The sequence below is a fragment of the Cervus canadensis genome, chromosome 1 (genome assembly GCF_019320065.1).
Source record: "Cervus canadensis isolate Bull #8, Minnesota chromosome 1, ASM1932006v1, whole genome shotgun sequence".
Lineage (NCBI taxonomy): Eukaryota > Metazoa > Chordata > Mammalia > Artiodactyla > Cervidae > Cervus > Cervus canadensis.
Window position 1 is genome coordinate 44192444 of NC_057386.1, and position 18501 is coordinate 44210944.

General features: G+C 45.9%; 1 protein-coding gene and 1 non-coding gene across 2 annotated transcripts in view; both read right to left on the reverse strand.

Annotated features, from left to right (window-relative positions):
- The window catches only part of ASIC2 (acid sensing ion channel subunit 2), a 1209005-nt gene that overhangs the window by 1152086 nt on the left and 38418 nt on the right, over window positions 1-18501 (reverse strand). The window lies entirely within an intron of this gene.
- Window positions 2578-2711, reverse strand: LOC122424794. Its single transcript, XR_006264537.1, has one exon. It is a non-coding gene; the product is annotated as a U4 spliceosomal RNA (small nuclear RNA).

Below are 18501 nucleotides of genomic sequence, written 5' to 3' on the forward strand. Positions count from 1 at the left end.
TCATTACCCTTTGTAATTATTTTGGCGCTCATGTGTGCTTGCTTATGTGCATGCCTGCTCAATCGCTTAAAGCGTCTGACTCTTTGTGACCCCATGGACTGTACCTCACCAGGCTCCTTTGTCCATGGATTTTCTAAGCAATAATACTGGAGGGGGTTGCCATTTCCTCCTCCAGGGGAATCTTCCTGACCCAGGGATGGAATCTGAATCTCCAATGTTCCCTGCATTGGCAGGCAGATTCTTTGTCACTGTGCCACCTAGGAAGCCCATTTTTGTGCTCATGTTGTCTCAGATTTGATCAATGGGAGCTCCTCAAAGCTTGCTCCAGTTCATTCAGTTTCTCCACTGGGTCATATACCATTGTGGTGAATATACCAAAACTATTTTTGCATCCTATTGTCAGTCGCCATTAGGCTGTTCATGCATTCACATATGTATGAGCACTGCCATCATATGAATTCCCATGCATATCTCCTATGAACACATATGTTCCAAGACAGAGCTAAGCCTAAAAACTCTGGCTCTTAGGATATGAGAATCACCTTTCTTGATCACAACTATTTTGACCATAACTATTTGAACATAACTTTCTTGATCATAACTATTCATTAACATAACAAAATAAGTAATTTTGCCAATTTACACTTTCATCAACAGTGAATGAGTTTATACAAACATCCTTCCCAACACTTGGTAATGTTACACAAACTCACACACACAAACACACAGCACATTTGTCATTTAACAGGTTTTAAATAGAAACTCATCACTGTATAAATCTACATCTTTTCAGATGTGCATGGGCCACTAAGCCTTCCTCTTGGGAACTTTAGACATTCATCTACTTTATTCTCATTTTTTAAGTTGAAAAATGAAAACTCTGATGCATTAAGTGACATGCCCTAGATCACAGAGCTGTCATGAATTAGACATGAATCCAGGCATGCTAACACCAAAAAAAAAAAAAAGCAAAATTTCTATCCATCTAACCATTCTGACACTGTGTAGATTTATGACTAAGAGGATGTGTCAATTTACATGGTGTGTGTACAAAATGGGTGGGATAGTTTTTTTTTTTTAAATTAACATTTTGGTTTGAGGTCTTCAAAGCTATTCTGAGATAAATATAACCTTCAAGGTAAATCACCCACAATGTACCTTTTACCCCCAATCTTTTTCTGAGTAAAATTAAACTAAAATGAATGAAAATCCCCACAACCTTGGAGAAACGTCCTAAGGAGACAGTCCTCCACAACAGTGCTTATTTTTCAGTGTGCGTTTATAGCCTGAACAAATGAGCATGGCATCAAGTCAGCCTCAGCAGCCTTTCTTTGTCTCTCTCTCTCCAGCATCCTGTGTGAGGCACTGCCCCCAATTACGAGAGGCCCCAGAGCACTGGCCCAATTCAAGGCCAGGAACCACTCAAGGAAAGCTGCATCCTCCGGTTACCCCCGAAAACCACGGCTCCTCCTGGCCTGTGGCTTTCTCGGCTCTGCTTGCCCACTACCCTCATGCCTGCCTGCTCGCCCAGCCTCACCACCCTCTCTGCCTGGGGATCCCTCATTAGCCTGGGATTAGCAGCTGTGGCCACAGCAGGGGCGGGCAAAGCCCTGTGCCCTGGGCTGTGGCCTCAGAGAACTGTCTGGGGAGGGAGGGCTCAGCTGTCCGAGGGCCAGGCACATGTCAAATCCAATTTGGGAGAGGATCTTGTTAAGCTTCCTTATCTGATGACAAGCACTCCTTTAAAAAAAAAAAAAAAAAATCATCAGTTAAGAATATTTTGCAATGTCTACCAGGCATCCTTGCTCAGGTCAGATAATGTTTCCTGTCAAGAATATATTGTTTCCCATCAGTCACTTGGTTCAAGGGGATTTGATTAGTCATGGAGGACTTACATATAAGCCTTGCTGGTCACTAATTAGTCTTTGACCTTCAAAAGCTTTGGGGCTTATTTCTGTGATTGCAGAGTCCAGCATCTCCACAAGTAAAGGGCACAGAGCTGGGTTTAATTTTAATTTTTTAAAAATTTTGTTTTGTATTAAGAGTATAGCCAATTAATATTGGCTGTGAGAGTTTCTCTGTGAGAGTTTCCGGTGAACAGTGAAGGGACTCAGCCAATTGTTAAGTTACAATGAGTTAAATTCTACGGTACAGTAGAGTCATTCAGTTATACATGTACACACATTCTTTTTTATATTCTTTTCTGTTATGATTTATCACAGGATATTGAATATAGCCCCCTATGCTATACCATAGAAACTTGTTTTTTTTAATTCATTTTTAATTGAAGGAAAACGGCCTCACAGTATGGTGTCAGTTTCTGCCAAACACCAACATGAATCAGCCATAGGTATACCTACGTTCCCTCCCTCTTGAACATCCCACCCCTCTCAGTTGTCACAGAGCTCCGGTTTGAGAGGAGTTGGTGTTTACCTAGTTTACCGTGTTGATAGACTAGCTTGCATCTGTTAACCCCAAACTCTGCCTGTATCTCTCCCCGAGTCACCATCCCCTTGGCAACCACCAGTCCACTAAGTCTGTGAGCTGGTTTCCGTTTCATAGATAAGTTCATTGGTGTCATATTTGGATTCCACATATAAGTGATATCATATGGTATTTGTCTTTCTCTTTCTGTTGGAAAAGTTTTCAATTAGCAATGATCCTGCCTCAGATAAACCCCACTGGCTACGATACTGCCACTCCGCAAAACTTGCCTCTCTCTTTCTGACTTACTCCACTTAGTTTGACAATCTCTAGTTCCATCCATGTTGCGGCAAATGGCACTTTTCATTCTTTTTTATGGCTGAATAGTATTCCACTGTATATATGTACCACATCTGCTTTATCCATTCATTCATCAATGGGCATTTATGTTGTTTCCATGGCTTGGTTCAGAGCTGATTTTCAGTCCTACTTGTTACCCTTTCAGAACCATAAGCATCAAAAAAACAAAATTGGGTGCCAAAAATAGTAAAACCAACTGCTTGTGAAACAGTACTTTCCTACATGCTAGCAGTGGGATAAGTTGTTCTAACCCTGTTGAAAAGGAATTTTCCAGAAGGTACCAAAACTCACAAAAGCATATGTACTCTGACATTCTACCCATGGGGTTTTCCAAGGAGAAAAGTGGGACTAAAACCAATTACCTATCTGCCATGGGCTAGGCATGCTTATAGTCACTGTGCTACTATTTCTGCACATCAATCTTTTGACACATACCCTTACTCCCATCTTATAGAAGAGGAAGCTAGTAAAGGGCTAATGACTTATCTAAAGCTGCAGCATTATTATGAGGAAGAAACTGCATTCAAACTCTATCTGCCTGAGTCCAATCCCCTGTTTATTCCTCGGTAAAATATTGCCTTGTGAGGAGGTCTATGCATGAACATCTTCACTGCAGCATTACTCATACTAGCAAAATGTGAGAAAAGAAAAAGTGGCTCATAACAGGAAAATGTTGGGTAAATTATGGGAAATTAACCCCATGGATTATTTTGCCTTTTTATAAATAATAATTTTAAAGGTTATTTAGCAGTGTCAGGAAAAGCATACCATACAACATTAAGACAAGAGAATAGAACACAAAAGTACTCCTAAGTAATCATTATAACTATATTAAAATGCATATCCATATGGAAAAATTGCTCCTGGGAACTTGGAAAACAAATGACTTTTTAAAGATATTAGTAACTAAATATAATTTCTCAAAATACCCATTATTGTTATGAGGTTGTATTTCAAGACAGACACTTGTTTGGGTGGGAACAATAAATATATTCAGGATGGAAAGGACCAGAATTTGAATACTAGCAATTCCATACTCTAAATTTGTGAAACTGAGCAACTTAAGTATAACCCCTGAGCCTCAGTCTTTTCCATCGGTAATCAGTGATAGTAAGTTTAACTTCACAAGGTCAGAGTGCAAATTAAATAAGTTAAAACACATGCAAACACTGAGCCTGATGCAATAAATCCATTAACAAAAATACCATCCACAATAAATTCATTAGCCAAAAATAAATTAAAATGATGGTCCTTCTTAAGTGTCCACCCCCTCCAAACTTGCCTGTAAGTTTTCTGAGGCAAGATACCCCTGAACAGAAAGTGATCTTTCAGCCCACACACATATACATGCTCACAGGGCAGTCAAGGGAGGGGAATAAACAGAGGAATTCACCCCTGGCCAGTGTCATTCTCCGCTCAAACCAGCCACAGATCTGATGCTTCATCACTGCCGAATGCATTATATATTAATCCCTGGGCTCTGCAGCGAAGCCCACACGTGAAACTAACCCTGCCCTGCTCCTCTGGGCATTTACCAGATAAGACCTTGTTACAGGCTGGGCAGCGAAGCTCCCTGAAGCTTCTTATAATGAATGTCCTCGCTCTATAAGACATCATAGGCTCTGGTCTGTGGGGCTGTTGGGGAAAATTTTCCCCAGCTCCAATATTGCTAAGAGAACAGGAGACATTCAACAGGACAAGCGAGACCTATTAATGTTTGTCCACGGTGTTAACAGCAGCGCAATCATGCTCTCTAAACTTGAACTTGCTCTCTGTCCTGTTCCTACTTCCCAAATCAGATGCAGGGTCAAGGCACTGGAGAGTGAGAGGACAGAGCTAAATAAGCACAGACGGGTTTCTGGCAATCAGCGGCACCCAGACCCGCAGGAGAATCTACACCTGGGCTCTGAAGCACAGACCCTAAGCTCACAGTGGCAGGTGACCCCTTGGTTACAGTGAACAATCTGCTCCCCCCGCCAAGGAGATACACTCTCTGCTTCCAGCCATGGCCCAGAGATGGGGGCGAGGGAAAAGAGAGTGGTGGGATCAACAGAGAACAACATCACCAAAAATTTACTATCGATCCCGTAAGAGGAGCCTAAGCTTGCTGATTTGATCCTCACCCCCTGCCAGGAAGACATTGCTACCCATCATTTTAAAGAAGAGGAAACCAAGGCTGCAGACCGGCATTAGTCATCTATGAGCTGGGTGCTTCCTCCAGGCAAGGAGCGAGGACTTCTAAGGAGACACGAAAGACAGAAAGGGGGATTTCCTGTTCGGCTGTGACGCTGGTCTCCTGGGGCTCCTCAGAATGCGCTGTTCCCTTGGGCAGATGCTCACAGATCAAGAAGAAATTGGCAATGCCCTTGTCCAAGCCATCTGCTCCTTCTCGTGAGCACCAACTTGAATGAAACAAACCTGGTGCCAGGATCTGGAACAGCGCTTTCAAGGGCTCAGAACCACTCTTGCCTCCCAGCGAAAGGAGGCTCCCTGGGCATCCACCAGTTCAGAGGAGTGTGCGTTCTGTCTGCTCTCGATGCAAGCAAGGATGCCCTGGCGGGGCTGGACGGGCAGGGGGAGGGACTGCTGCCAGGGTGATCCCTTCTTCCCCAGGAGTAGGAAGAGCATGGTATATGGAGACAGGACACACACACACACACGACTGAAACTGACATTACCACTTGCTTGCTGTGTGTTTCAGGCCTGTGGTCCCCAACCGTTTGGGAATCAGGGTCCAGTTTCATGGAAGACAGTTTTTCCACAGACCGGGGATGGGATTTCGGGATGATTCAAGTGCAATTTGTTTATTATACATATTATTTCTAATCTAACGTGGCTGCTGGTCTGACAGGAGGTACTAAGTCCAGGGCCCGGAGGTTGGGGATCCCTGTTTTAGACCACTCTCCTAAGCTCTTAGATACTCATCTGCAGAAAAGACTTTGGGGAGGGGGGAAGCTAAAAGTGAATCTGGTGTCAGGTGAAGACTACAACTAGCCCAGTGCCTGACCCATAAGCAATGTTCTTTTTCCCAGAACAATGTTTCTGGGCTGAGGACAGTGAGGGTTAGTGGAGTTAAAAAAAGAAAACAAAAGCCAGACAAACAAAAAACAGGAGATCAAGCGTCCTGAGAGGTGGGTGACAGATTCAGTCTGTTATTCAAAGAGTGATGGTTCAGGCCCAGCCAACACCATCCCCCTCATCTCAGAGCTCATGAGAAAACCACAGGGAATGTCTGAGAGATATGAGCCAAAGGCGCAGGACAGAGGTTAGGGAGAATGACAAGAAAGCCCAACAGCTATCAGAACATTTTGAGTATTTCCGTCCAATTTTGATTTTATAGCCCAGGGCTATGTCTCATGAGCGGGCTTCGCAGATGGCATAGCAGTAAAGATTCCGCCTGCCAATGCAAGAAATGCAGGAGACCTAGGTTCGATCCCTGGGCCAGGAAGATCCCCTGGAGGGGAAAAGGGCAACCGATTCCAGTATTCTTGCCTGAAGAATTCTATGGACAAAAGAGCCTGATGGGCTGCAGTCCACAGGGTCACAAAGAGTCAGACACAACTAAGCTCACACGTTCACATGTCTCATGAGCAAAGTGCACACCCTATGGTTAAAGCCTTGTAGAAATGGGCGCCTAAAAGATTTCAAGGAATCACTTAAGACAGAGAGACTGCTTCCCCTCACATGCTCATGTCAGCGATCAGTCCCCTTGTGGGTCAGCATATTCATTCAAGCCAAATCCATTCTGCTCTCATTTCAGCTCTTTTCTCCTTTAGTTCTCTCTGGGTGCTAGCTTGAAAGTGAAACGTGAAAGTGTTAGTCACTCAGCCATGTCCAACTCTTTGCAACCCTATGGACTGTAGCCCGCCAGGCTCCTTTGTTCATGGGATTCTTCAGGAAAGAATACTGGAGTGGGTGTCCATTCCCTTCTCCAGGGGATCTTCCCAAACCAGGGATCAAACCCAGGTCTCCCACATTGCAGGCAGATTCTTTATCATCTGAGCCACCAGGGTCACCCCATTACACACCCTGGGTATGTGGCTTGTGGACAGCAGTCATGCACTGCACTGGTCAGTGAATCAGTGATTATAGCATACAGTGTCCTGCCTCAGGCACGCTGGATGGTACAGAGATGACTGCATCTCTCTTTACTCTACTGTAGGGATTCCCCAATCTCTAGGATCTAAAGATCTGAGGTGGAGCTGACATAATAATAAGAAAGTGCACAATAAATGGAATGGGCTTGAATCACCCTGAAACCATCCTCTCTGCCCCAGTTGGTGAAAACAGTTTCTTCCAAAAAATGAATTCCTGGTACCAGAATGGTTGAAGACCACTGCTCTACTGAATTGCGATACACTAGAACTCATCTTTGCCAATCACCCATTTAGCACTGGAATTAATATAGCTCATGATGGGTAACCATCCAACTCCTGCTTGGACTCTTCTTGTGGCTGGAAGCTTTCTGCCATCCCCACTCCCCGCTCCAAAAAAAGCCATTTCATATAAGGCTCCAGTGCCGAGTCTAGAGACCTATAAATTCCTAATACATATGTATGGAAGAAGGTCATTCATTGATAGCTCAAACTGTTTTTCATTGATTACTCCATTGGTTAGAAATCTTTCCCTCCTTAACTTTTATGCTGTCTCGCTTGGAGCTGCTCTAATATTAATATTGGCAAGTCTCTCCAGGCTGAACATTTCTGCTTCCTTCAAACACTCTTTCTACTGCTTTGTTCTCAGACCTGCCCTACCTGCTAGATCTTGGTTTCTCTCATCTGGACAGTGATCCCTGCAAAATGTGACATCTGTACATACCACATTTCTGATGTTCCCTTGAACCAAAACTCTCTTTATTCAGGGATCTATATGTATATTAATATAGCTCAAGTGGCGCATTTAGATATATACATGAAAATATGTTCCAGGCACATAGGACAATTTTGCAGGAGACAACTAGAAGAAGGCTGATGGAGTTCATTCCATATGGATTCTGAAGACCAATGCTAGAGACACAAACCCCAGGAGGGCAGGAAATTGTGTGAGGCAGACATGGACACCCTGAGGTCAGCACCTGAGGTCTGCTGTTGGTGCAGCAGAGGGCTGAGGGTACAGATGACTCGGCAAAGTCACAGAGAAAGCTGTTTGACTCGGAGGTCCCTGAGCCTCTCCCTGCCTCCCTCCTGATCTAGCAGATGAGGTGGTAAAGGGACCAACTTTCAATTCAGTTCAGTCACTCAATTGTGTCCGACTCTGCGACCCCATGGACTGCAGCACGCCAGGCTTCCCTGTCCATCACCAACTCCCAGAGCTTGCTCAAACTCATGTCCATTGGGTAGGTGATGCCATCCAACCATCTCATCCTCTGTGGTCACCTTAACCTGGCTTTGAATCCTTATTCTCCCAGGCTGTGTGATGTCAGACAAATGCCTTTCCCTCTCTGAGCCTCTGTTTCACGATCTGTGTAATGGGAACAAGGACATCTCCCGGTCCAGGTGGCTATGATGATCAAGGAAAGCAACAGAGTCCCTGACACAGCTCTGGAAGCATATAGGGACACAGAATGGGGCCTGCACTCTCCACCCTGAGGAGTCTCCATCCTCTTTAGAGCAGCCTGCATTGAGCAAAGGCCTTCCATCAGCAACTGACAACCCGGTGCGGGCCTGTGAGGTGGATGATTCCGCCCATGGGGGTGCTTGTCTGCTAAGGTGTTAAAGAAATCGTACGCTACAGTCAGGGGGTGGCTGTGATGCTGGTGGTGGCATTTGATTTTCTTTCTTACCAAGCAGCTTTCATGAAGGCTCTGAAATAGCTGCTGCCCCCTCTCCCTCTCCCTCCACCACCTGCTTTCTCCTTCGAGGTGGGACTTAAAAGATGCCATCCACAAGCTCACAGTGACTGCCAGTGGGTCTCAGCGACAGGGAAGTATTTTCTTTGGCTGCACTGCACAGCATGTGGGATCTTAGTTCCCTAACCAGGGATCAAATCCACACTCCCTGCATTAGAAGTGGAGAGTCTTAACTGCTGGACTGCCAGGGAAGTCCTGACAGGGCAGTATTTTCCATGGAGTGATTTGGTGAGGGCTGCAGACATATGGGCAGAAACCAGGTTTCCTTATTTACTAAGCTAATCTCAAGAGCTGCTATTCCAATACCTTTTGCAAGTGTGTGTGTGAACTGTATGTAATGGGAACCATCAATATGTCAGTTTGGGATTTTTTTATCCATTTATTCAACAGCCCTTTACCTGTCATATTATGGTCTAAGCACAATACTAGAGGCAGAGGAGAGAAAGATAAATAAGATCCTGTATCTGAAGGAAGAGAGAGATGTTAGCAGACATATTCTAGAAGTATCCAGTCTGTGTCAGTCAAGCATATAAGTAAGGGAAGTCAGAGCACCGAGGAGGGAGAAGAGAACACGCCCCTGGAGCAGAGGAACCCAGAGGGCCTCCCTGAGGAAGTGTCACACGGTTGGGACCCTGACAGGTGAGTAGGAGTCCTCCCAGCGCTACAACAGAAGCGAGACATGTGAAACAGAGCAGATCGTGGAAGACTGAGAGTCGTGGGCACGCACATCATTTCTGGGGAACGAGCATACCTGAAACTTGGGGCTAGTGGAGTGCCACGGCAGACGGGGAGATGTAAGGAGTTCAGGTCCCGTTTGGGAAGAATCTTAGTCAAGGTACGTGAGCTGAAGAGGAAGGACTGCAAGCATCTCGACAGAAGATGTACAGAGAATAGCTGTGGGGGTGGAGACAAGAAAGGCTGGGCTCCAGACAACGTGTGCCAGAAAGAATTTGCAGGACTGGTGATGGATTGGATGGGGGTGGGGCCCTCCAGAGGAGGGAGAAGTCCTAATAACTCTGAGGCTTCTGGTTTTGGAGATCAGATGGATTGGATAACGTCATCACTAACCACGATGGAGAACTTAGGGGGAGGAGCAGATTCCAGGGTGGGGAGGCAGTTAGATAAACAGCAAGGGGCATGCCTTCTATAAGCTTCAAGGACATTGCTCTGCCCTGGCCTTGGAATGAACAAGAGCTCCACAATGCCCTTGAATGACACCCGCTAATGTGATGTCTTAGTCAGGATCTGAGAGAGCCTCCATGAGGCTTCGGGACTCTCCCTCTGGCTGCAGGTTGGGGCTCCCCTGAGTCACGCTGGGCGTCTAGGTGAAGAAGCACAGAATAGTGGTTAAGGGTATATGCTCCAAGATCAGGAAGCCCTGGGTTCAAATCTCCCCCTTATCACTAACAGACTGTGGAATCTTAGGCAGTTTATTTAATCTCTCTTAAGCCTCAATTATTATCTACAAAATGGGTATACTAAGAGCATCCATAATAGAGTAGCAATGGGCTTTCCAAGTGGTGCAGCAATAATGAATCTGCCTGCCCATGCAGGAAACTAGGATTCAATCCCTGGGACAGGAGATCCTGTAGAGTAGGAAACGGCAACCCACTCCAGTATTCTTGCCTGGGAAATCCCATGGCAGAGGAGCCCAGAAGGCTACAGCCCATGGGGTTGCAGAGTCAGACACGACACCAGGCACAATAGTGTAGGGAGGGATTAGATGAGTTCATGAATTCAAGACGTTCAGAATAGTGTCAGGAACATAGTAAGAACTCACAAAGGAACATGGTTAACAGGATACTTTTTTCCTTTAAAAAAATCATTATTATTATTTGGTATGGAGACATCTTCAGCAGACAAGGAGCGGTTTCCTACAGTTTCCTGTGTCTAGGCTTCTTCCAGAAGATCCCATCACGGTTGAGGCAACTCAGTCATAAAGCACTGCTGCCCTTTAGACATACAGACCGGGCTCCTGGCCACTCTCAGCAGGATGTGCCTCCGGCCAGGGTCCCGGACATGAGACGGGTGTGTGATGATTGCTCACGGGTTTCTGGCCAGGTCCTCAGTCCTGGAAAGGCTGCCGGTCAGGGTCAGGAAATAGAGCAAGACCATCTGACCTGGAGGCCGAGCCACCTCCTCCTCTAAATGCAAGTGAAGTATGTCCTTACTTCTCTGAATCCTAAGTCTTCTCTGCAGGTCCCTTGCGAGATATTGAGACTGTTTGGCTTCAGTCCAGGGAATGGGTGCTTTAAGGTTGTACTGTCCAAGCCCAAAGTTATGCAGCAGCCCAAGGTGACCTTGAACATGGACAGGTATCCATGCTGCCCTGGCCACATCCACTGTGTAGATAGCCAGATGATCTTCTGTGGGACTGTCTTAGGCAGAAAATTATCCTTGCCCATTCCTCAGCCTTCACACCGGAGGAGAGGATCCGCAGCAGGAAAGACGTTTCCCTTGGAATCAGAAAAAAGGTCTCCCTATAAACTGTCCCTGTCCACTTTCCTCATCTTGGCCCCCATAGTCAACCCAATAGATTTCCTTTCGGGCTGGTTTTACTAACGAAGCAAGTATGAATCAGGATGTTGTATAAAGGGAGAGGAATAATAAAGCAGACACAGCAGAAGGACCATGGCTTTGGAGTCAAAGGAACATCAGTTTGAGTTCCAGCTCTACCTTTTACTAACTCTGTGAATTTGACACGCTATTCAATTCTCCTAAGCCTCTATTTCCTCATCTGAAAGTGGAAATAACAGGATCCTCTTCTACATAATGCTATTATATCAAGTAAGATAAATGAAAATGCTGCTTTGTTCCCCTGCTTTTTTTTTCTTTTTTCTTTTATTTCTCTCTTTTTTTTTTTTATTTTATTTATTTTTTTTTTCCAGTGGGTTTTGTCATACATTGATATGAATCAGCCATGGATTTACATGTATTCCCAATCCCAATCCCCCCTCCCACCTCCCTCTCCACCCGATTCCTCTGGGTCTTCCCAGTGCACCAGGCCGGAGCACTTGTCTCATGCATCCCACCTGGGTTGGTGATCTGCTTCACCATAGATAGTATACATGCTGTTCTTTTGAAATATCCCACCCTCACATTCTCCTACAGAGTTCAAAAGTCTGTTCTGTATTTCTGTGTCTCTTTTTCTGTTTTGCATATAGGGTTATCGTTATCACCTTTCTAAATTCCATATATATGTGTTAGTATGCTGTAATGTTCTTTATCTTTCTGGCTTACTTCACTCTGTATAATGGGCTCCAGCTTCATCCATCTCATTAGGACTGATTCAAATGAATTCTTTTTAATGGCTGAGTAATATTCCATGGTGTATATGTACCACAGCTTCCTTATCCATTCATCTGCTGATGGGCATCTAGGTTGCTTCCATGTCCTGGCTATTATAAACAGTGCTGCGATGAACATTGGGGTGCACGTGTCTTTTTCAGATCTGGTTTCCTCAGTGTGTATGCCCAGAAGTGGGATTGCTGGGTCATATGGCAGTTCTATTTCCAGTTTTTTAAGAAATCTCCACACTGTTTTCCATAGCGGCTGTACTAGTTTGCATTCCCACCAACAGTGTAAGAGGGTTCCCTTTTCTCCACACCCTCTCCAGCATTTATTGCTTGTAGACTTTTGGACAGCAGCCATCCTGACTGGCGTGTAATGGTACCTCATTGTGGTTTTGATTTGCATTTCTCTGATAATGAGTGATGTTGAGCATCTTTTTATGTGTTTGTTAGCCATCTGTATGTCTTCTTTGGAGAAATGTCTGTTTAGTTCTTTGGCCCATTTTTTGATTGGGTCATTTATTTTTCTGGAATTGAGCTGCAGGAGTTGCTTGTATATTTTTGAGATTAATCCTTTGTCTGTTGCTTCATTTGCTATTATTTTCTCCCAATCTGAGGGCTGTCTTTTCACCTTGTGTTCCCCTGCTTTTTTATACCAAAATATATGCAGTTTGACTTTTGTACTTAATTTAAATGCCTTACGTTCCCAGGATAGTGTTTAGATGACCTCCTTCTCATTTCTCCTATGTGCCTGCAAAATCAACCACCCTGACCCCATCACCACTTGCCTAAATATGACCCATACTTCCAAGCCCAGCTCTAAAATCAATTCCTCTTTGAATTCCCCTCCTCCTACACACACATACACACACACACACACACACGCACATCTGGAAGACATCACATCTACTCTCCATGAATTCCCACAGCAATTTATCACGTCTCCTGGTGGTCAATACTTTTTATTACTATCTTGCCTTGCAGCTGTTTGTGGACTGTAAGTTCTGGTCCAGCCACAAATCCCATTACGACTGTAAGCTCTTCGAGGATGAGATTTGTGGCAGGTGTATCTTGAAGTCCCCCAGGATACTTGATGTAAGGTGAGCACCAAGAAATAATATCCAGTGAATGGGGCAACTGATGCTCCATGTCTTCACTGCCATGATCCATCATCATTCCGCCTGTCTTTCTTCTCCAAATTCACCTCAGAACAAGAGGCACACTCATTTCTTACAGGTACCCAACTACCTACAAGAATATATGGTATCCAGGCTTTCCTGGTGCTCCAGAGAAGACGAAGGCTAAGACTCTGCACTCCCAGGCAGAGAGCCTGGGTTCAGTCCCGGGTCAGGGAACTAGGTCCCCACATGCTGCAACTAAGACATGTATGTGTGTGTGTGTGTATGTGTGTGTTGTGTCTGACTCTTTTCAACCCCATGGACTTCTCTGTCCACCAGGCTTCTTGCACCAGGCTTCTCTGTCCATGGAATTTTCTAGGCAAGCCAAAATGAATAAATAAATAAAATATTTTTAAAAGACTGCATGATATCCAACTATAGTATCTATAAGAACATGCAGTACCCAACTTCCACTTGGTGCCTCATGAGAGATAATAACTTGACAACCAAAACTGAAATCTCTTCAGTCTTCCTACCTCTCCCACCTGCCACCTGCTCCTTCAGCTTATTTTCCAGCACAGTGGGAATCTGACACCATATCGTGTGTGTGTGTGTGTGTTCATGCATGCACTCATGCACACACGTTTCTCTTAGATGATATAGAATTAATGCTGGAGTTAAGACTTTGGGGGTGTTAGGGTAGGATGAATATATTTTCATGAGGGAAGGATATTAGTTTGGGGGGTTGAAGGTTGGACTGTTAAGAATTGTGTATGTACTCCAGTCAGTAGTCTGGAAGTTCTGAACCCCAATACCTCCACTGTGACTCTATTTGGAAATAGGGTCATTGCAGATGTATTAGTTAAGACAAGGTCATGCTGGAATCGGGTGGGACCCTAACCCAACATGACTGGTGTCCCTAAAAGTATAGGATAAATACACAGGGAGGAGACGGCCATGTGGAGGTATGCACCTGTGAGCCAAGGAATGCCAAGGAATTCCAGCAAACCCCAGAAGCTAGGAGAAGCAAGGATGGGTTCCTCCCTACAGATAACAGAGGAAGTATGACTCTATCCACACTTTGGACTTCTAGCCTCTAGAACCTAGACAATAAATTTCTGTTGCCTTAAACCACCCAGTACAGAGGACTTTGTTAGGGCACCCCCTTGGAAACTAATACTCCCACTGTCCTTCCAGCCACTGGAGAGTGACCTGACCTCCTCTGTCTTTTCAGCCTCCATCCCAGCCAACATGCCCTCCCATCCTGTCTCTCCTATCTATCTTCTCTAACTTATTCCAATCATCACACCCTTAATTTAGTCTTTCTTCTCTACATCCCTGGATTATATTTAAAAAACAACAACAACAACAACCTTCAAGTGGGTGTTCCTGTTACAGGTTCCATCAAGCTTAAGTGTCCCTCCAATCCATCATCCACCCTGCTGTCAGAGACATTTTCCAAAGTATCACACTTTCCCCTGATTAAACCCCTGTAATGGCACCTCTGAGTCTTCATGACATTGACAAATATGTTTAAGCTTCTCTATTTAGCTCAAGACCCTTCAAAATGAGGACTGCAATCATCGTTCTGGAATCACCTCCTATGCCCAAACTTATGCACCCTCTTTGTTCCAAGCCTACTGAAATATTCCAAGATCAAATGACTTGTCTAAATAATAAGGATCTTCACATACCATTGCCTCTGACTTCAACTTTACTCCTTTTCTTTCCTTAACCAACTTTTGCTCCTACTTTGAAATGAGCTGAGATATCACTTCATTCTGGAAGTCCTCTCTGAACCTTGCCCCTGCCACTCTAAATTGGATGCTCCCTCTATACTTTCATGCTGTTCGCCTTGACCTAGCATGTTTCTATCCCTAGACTGAGCTCTTTGGATGCAGGAACCATCTGTCTCACCAAAGCCAACATAATCATAGAACAGGAGCCCAACACATAATGATCCCGTTTTATTTTGTTTATTTTACTTACGGACTTTCAACCCTTGTTTTTATTGTGTGGGGCCAGGCCATGTGCTAAGAACTTACATGCATCATTTCCTTCCCTTCTCTCACCAATCCTATCCATTTAGCATCATTATCTTCCCATTGTGTTCAAGGAGGCTGACTCAGAGAGACGAGATCACTGCCCACCACACTCAGCTAGAAGGTGGCAGAGGAGAGAGCCTAGACCAGGCACCCAGACGCCATCGCACTGGCTGGGATGAATGAAGGGACTAGCCATTGAACACTGGAGAAGTCTCACAATTAAAAGTCATTGCCCACAGTTCATCGGAAAGCAAATGGAAACCTCTCTAGTTCCATTTGCCACTTCAGTATTGACTCGCTTCTTGTCAAAGAGAGAGACAGAGAGCCATCCTCCCAGGGCTGAGGGAGTTACGGTCCCCATCTGTCACACCCAGCTATGGGTGTCTGTGTCAGGGAAGGGACAGACTGAACACAAATGTGATCAACACCAGCAGAGGCAAATGGGGAGCTATTTTATCAACCTCGGCACAGAACATCAAACCGGAGCCAGGTCTGCACCCTGAGCCTTATTTTCAGTGTCTGGGGGTGAAGAGAGTCCTGAGAGTGGAGGCGCCCTCCTCACACACACACATACCCACCCCACGCCTTGTTGGAGGCAAAGACGAATTAAAAACACAAGCTGCTCGGGGAGAGATAAATCAATTTTCATCAGAGCGGCGCCCCTGACACCACCCTGACAAATCAATATATTTCTCCATAATGGAGTCACTAAAGCTGCAACCGAGTCACTGCAAAACACAAAGCTGCCTCATAAAGAATATCGCCAAGTAATAGAATATCCAAATCTGAATTTCAATTATCCACCTTCAAGGGCACGCTGATGTCTTCAGGAGGGGAGTCCATCAAAAATTCATGGGGCCTGACTTCACTGCCCCCAGTCAACAGTTCTCTGGGCAGCCAATGATACCACTGCTCCAAGCTGGCAGAGGTGAGCCTCAGCCAGCCGATAAGAAGAATCTAGAATCCCCCGAAATGTGGCCCTCTCCAAGGGGGATGGGAAGCTCTGAGCAGACAATCCTGCCTGTAAGATAACTGCTGCTGACCCTAGAACTGGAGAGAAGGTTCACAGCCACGTGGGTCAGTTCTAGACTGCCTCAGTGGCTGTGCCACCTAGATGGAGCTTCTGAGCTCAAACCAAACTGGTGCCATGACCCAGAAACCCAATGGAACCCCTTAGACTTTTCAGAAGTGGGAGGGAGCTGACTCAAGGGAATGGCAGTCAGCTTCTTGCAAGCACCCTTTGTTCAACGGAGATGTCCCTAGGAGTCACCTTAGTCATCACCTGCTTCTCACTCAGATCTTTGAGTCATCACGACAGCAACATGAACACAGAGGTCATTTATTGGCTGAGAGCCTGGAGCCAACTGCCATGAGAGTCTAGCTCTGAACCCTGGAACCACCCCGTATAACTGGAGTAGTCTCGCACACCTCCTCTTTCCTACCTATGAAATTCAACCATGGAATCTTACCTCCTAGGATTGCTGTTACCTGGCTTTTATTATAGTTTCCTTGGGCCAGGAATCATTCAAAGCTCTACAGAGAAGCTCTTTATTCTATCTAAGTCAGTTGTTATCACAACAACTTGGTGAAGTTGCTGTTATTTTTCTCACCATTTCACAGGTAAGGAAATTGAGGCACAGAGCTTAAGTAAACACAATAATACATGGAAAGTGCTTCATACAATGCCTGAAACCTTGAAGAAGCTCAATGGGTGTTATCACCTGCTGAGACTGTAATATTTAATACACTTTCTAAGCAGTTTAAAAGCTGCTTCATGCACCTAGGCATCATTGATCTGTACAATAGCACTTTTTAAATCCAGATTACTCTGAGAGTCTCACAAGAGGTCTGTTGACCCCTCTGATGCATATCCCCTAGCGATGCTAGAGAAAGCTGGTGATACCATGTCTCTATTTCTATTCTTTCAATGGATTCTCCATGCCTGCTCAATAAAGTTCAAACCTCTTAACATCATGGTCAGTGATCCCGTTGATCCATCTATGGTTGGCCTGTCCAGACTCAGTTTGCAGTCCTCTCCAAGTGACAATTTACATTCAAATTACCCCCCAGATCTTTCAGGGACAGGGTGACTACATGTGTCATCTCCTCTGCTGACAATGGCCTTCCTTCCCAGGTCTGGAAAACACCTTCCTTTGTAATTAGAGCCACTTCCCTTGCAAAGCCTTCCCTGAATCCTAGAGCAGATTTGCACACTTGTTGCTTAGAGTGCCCCTCACCACTGCACACGTGACACACCACTCCATGTGTCTGGCCCCCAATCTATCTCCCGTATCGGCCACAGTCTGTCTACCGGCTGGCCAGGCCTTGCCATTAGCACAGCCCAGAAGCCCAGCACCAATCCTAGTACACGGCTGGGGCTCCATGTGTATGTGTGGTTTTGCTTTATATCATTGTTTTTTGAATTACAGTAGGATGGGGATAATGAGACGTCATGACCTTGTCCTTGATCAGGAAACAATGGAAAGTCTTTTTTTTTAGCTGCATCCCTCAACGTGTGGGATCCTAGATCACTGACCAGGGATGGAACCCAAGTCCTCTGCATTGGAAGGTAGAGTCTTAACCACCGGACCTCCAGGGAAATCCCACAAATGAAGGTCTGAATGTAGTCCTTGGGGTAACACTGACTCAACAGAACTCTCCCCAGATGGTTTCATCAGTAAAGGAATGTATGACAGGACATCGGGAGGCTCACGGGACCCCCAGGAGCCCAGAGGACCAGCCAGAAGTGATGCTCAAAATACAGGGCAGGGCTGCTCCAGTGGGCCACGGCCGCTGCTGCATACACCTCCGCCCCTCCTCCACACGATTTAATGAGTGAGTCACCGTGATCTGTAGGGACAGTCATCCCCATCTCACCAAGGGGGAAACTGAGGCACGGCAAGATCGTGGGACCGGCTCACAGCCCCACACATAGCCTGCCGTGGAATCACGTTCTTATGCCTGATTCCTTCGCTCAGTCACAGGCACCTGGACATGGGTGGGGGTAACTGGGGGCTGAGAAGCCAGGTGGGAACCCAGACATGTGAACCTTTGATGGCAGAGATCAGGGGGCATGGGACAGAGGCATTGGTACCCCCCCTACCCCGAGACATTTCCCCCTCCTGGGTTCACAGCTGGATAACGTGTCTCAGCGCCCCCCTCCCCACCACTGTGTGCTAGAACGGGGCCCTGGGAGGGAGTTTTCTGCTCAGCGGAGTGTGAAGGCAGAGAAGTGGGCCAGCTCTGACCCGGCACACCCGAGAGCTGGTATATCTCCTCCGCTGTCTCGCGGCAAGACGGGGAGGACCCGGGGGAGGACCGGGGGCCCAGGACGCAGGTAGAGCCGCTGTATACAGGGAGAGCCCTGGCCCCAAACCATCGCGAGGAAGGTGTTCCGCAAAGCACTGATCAGACAG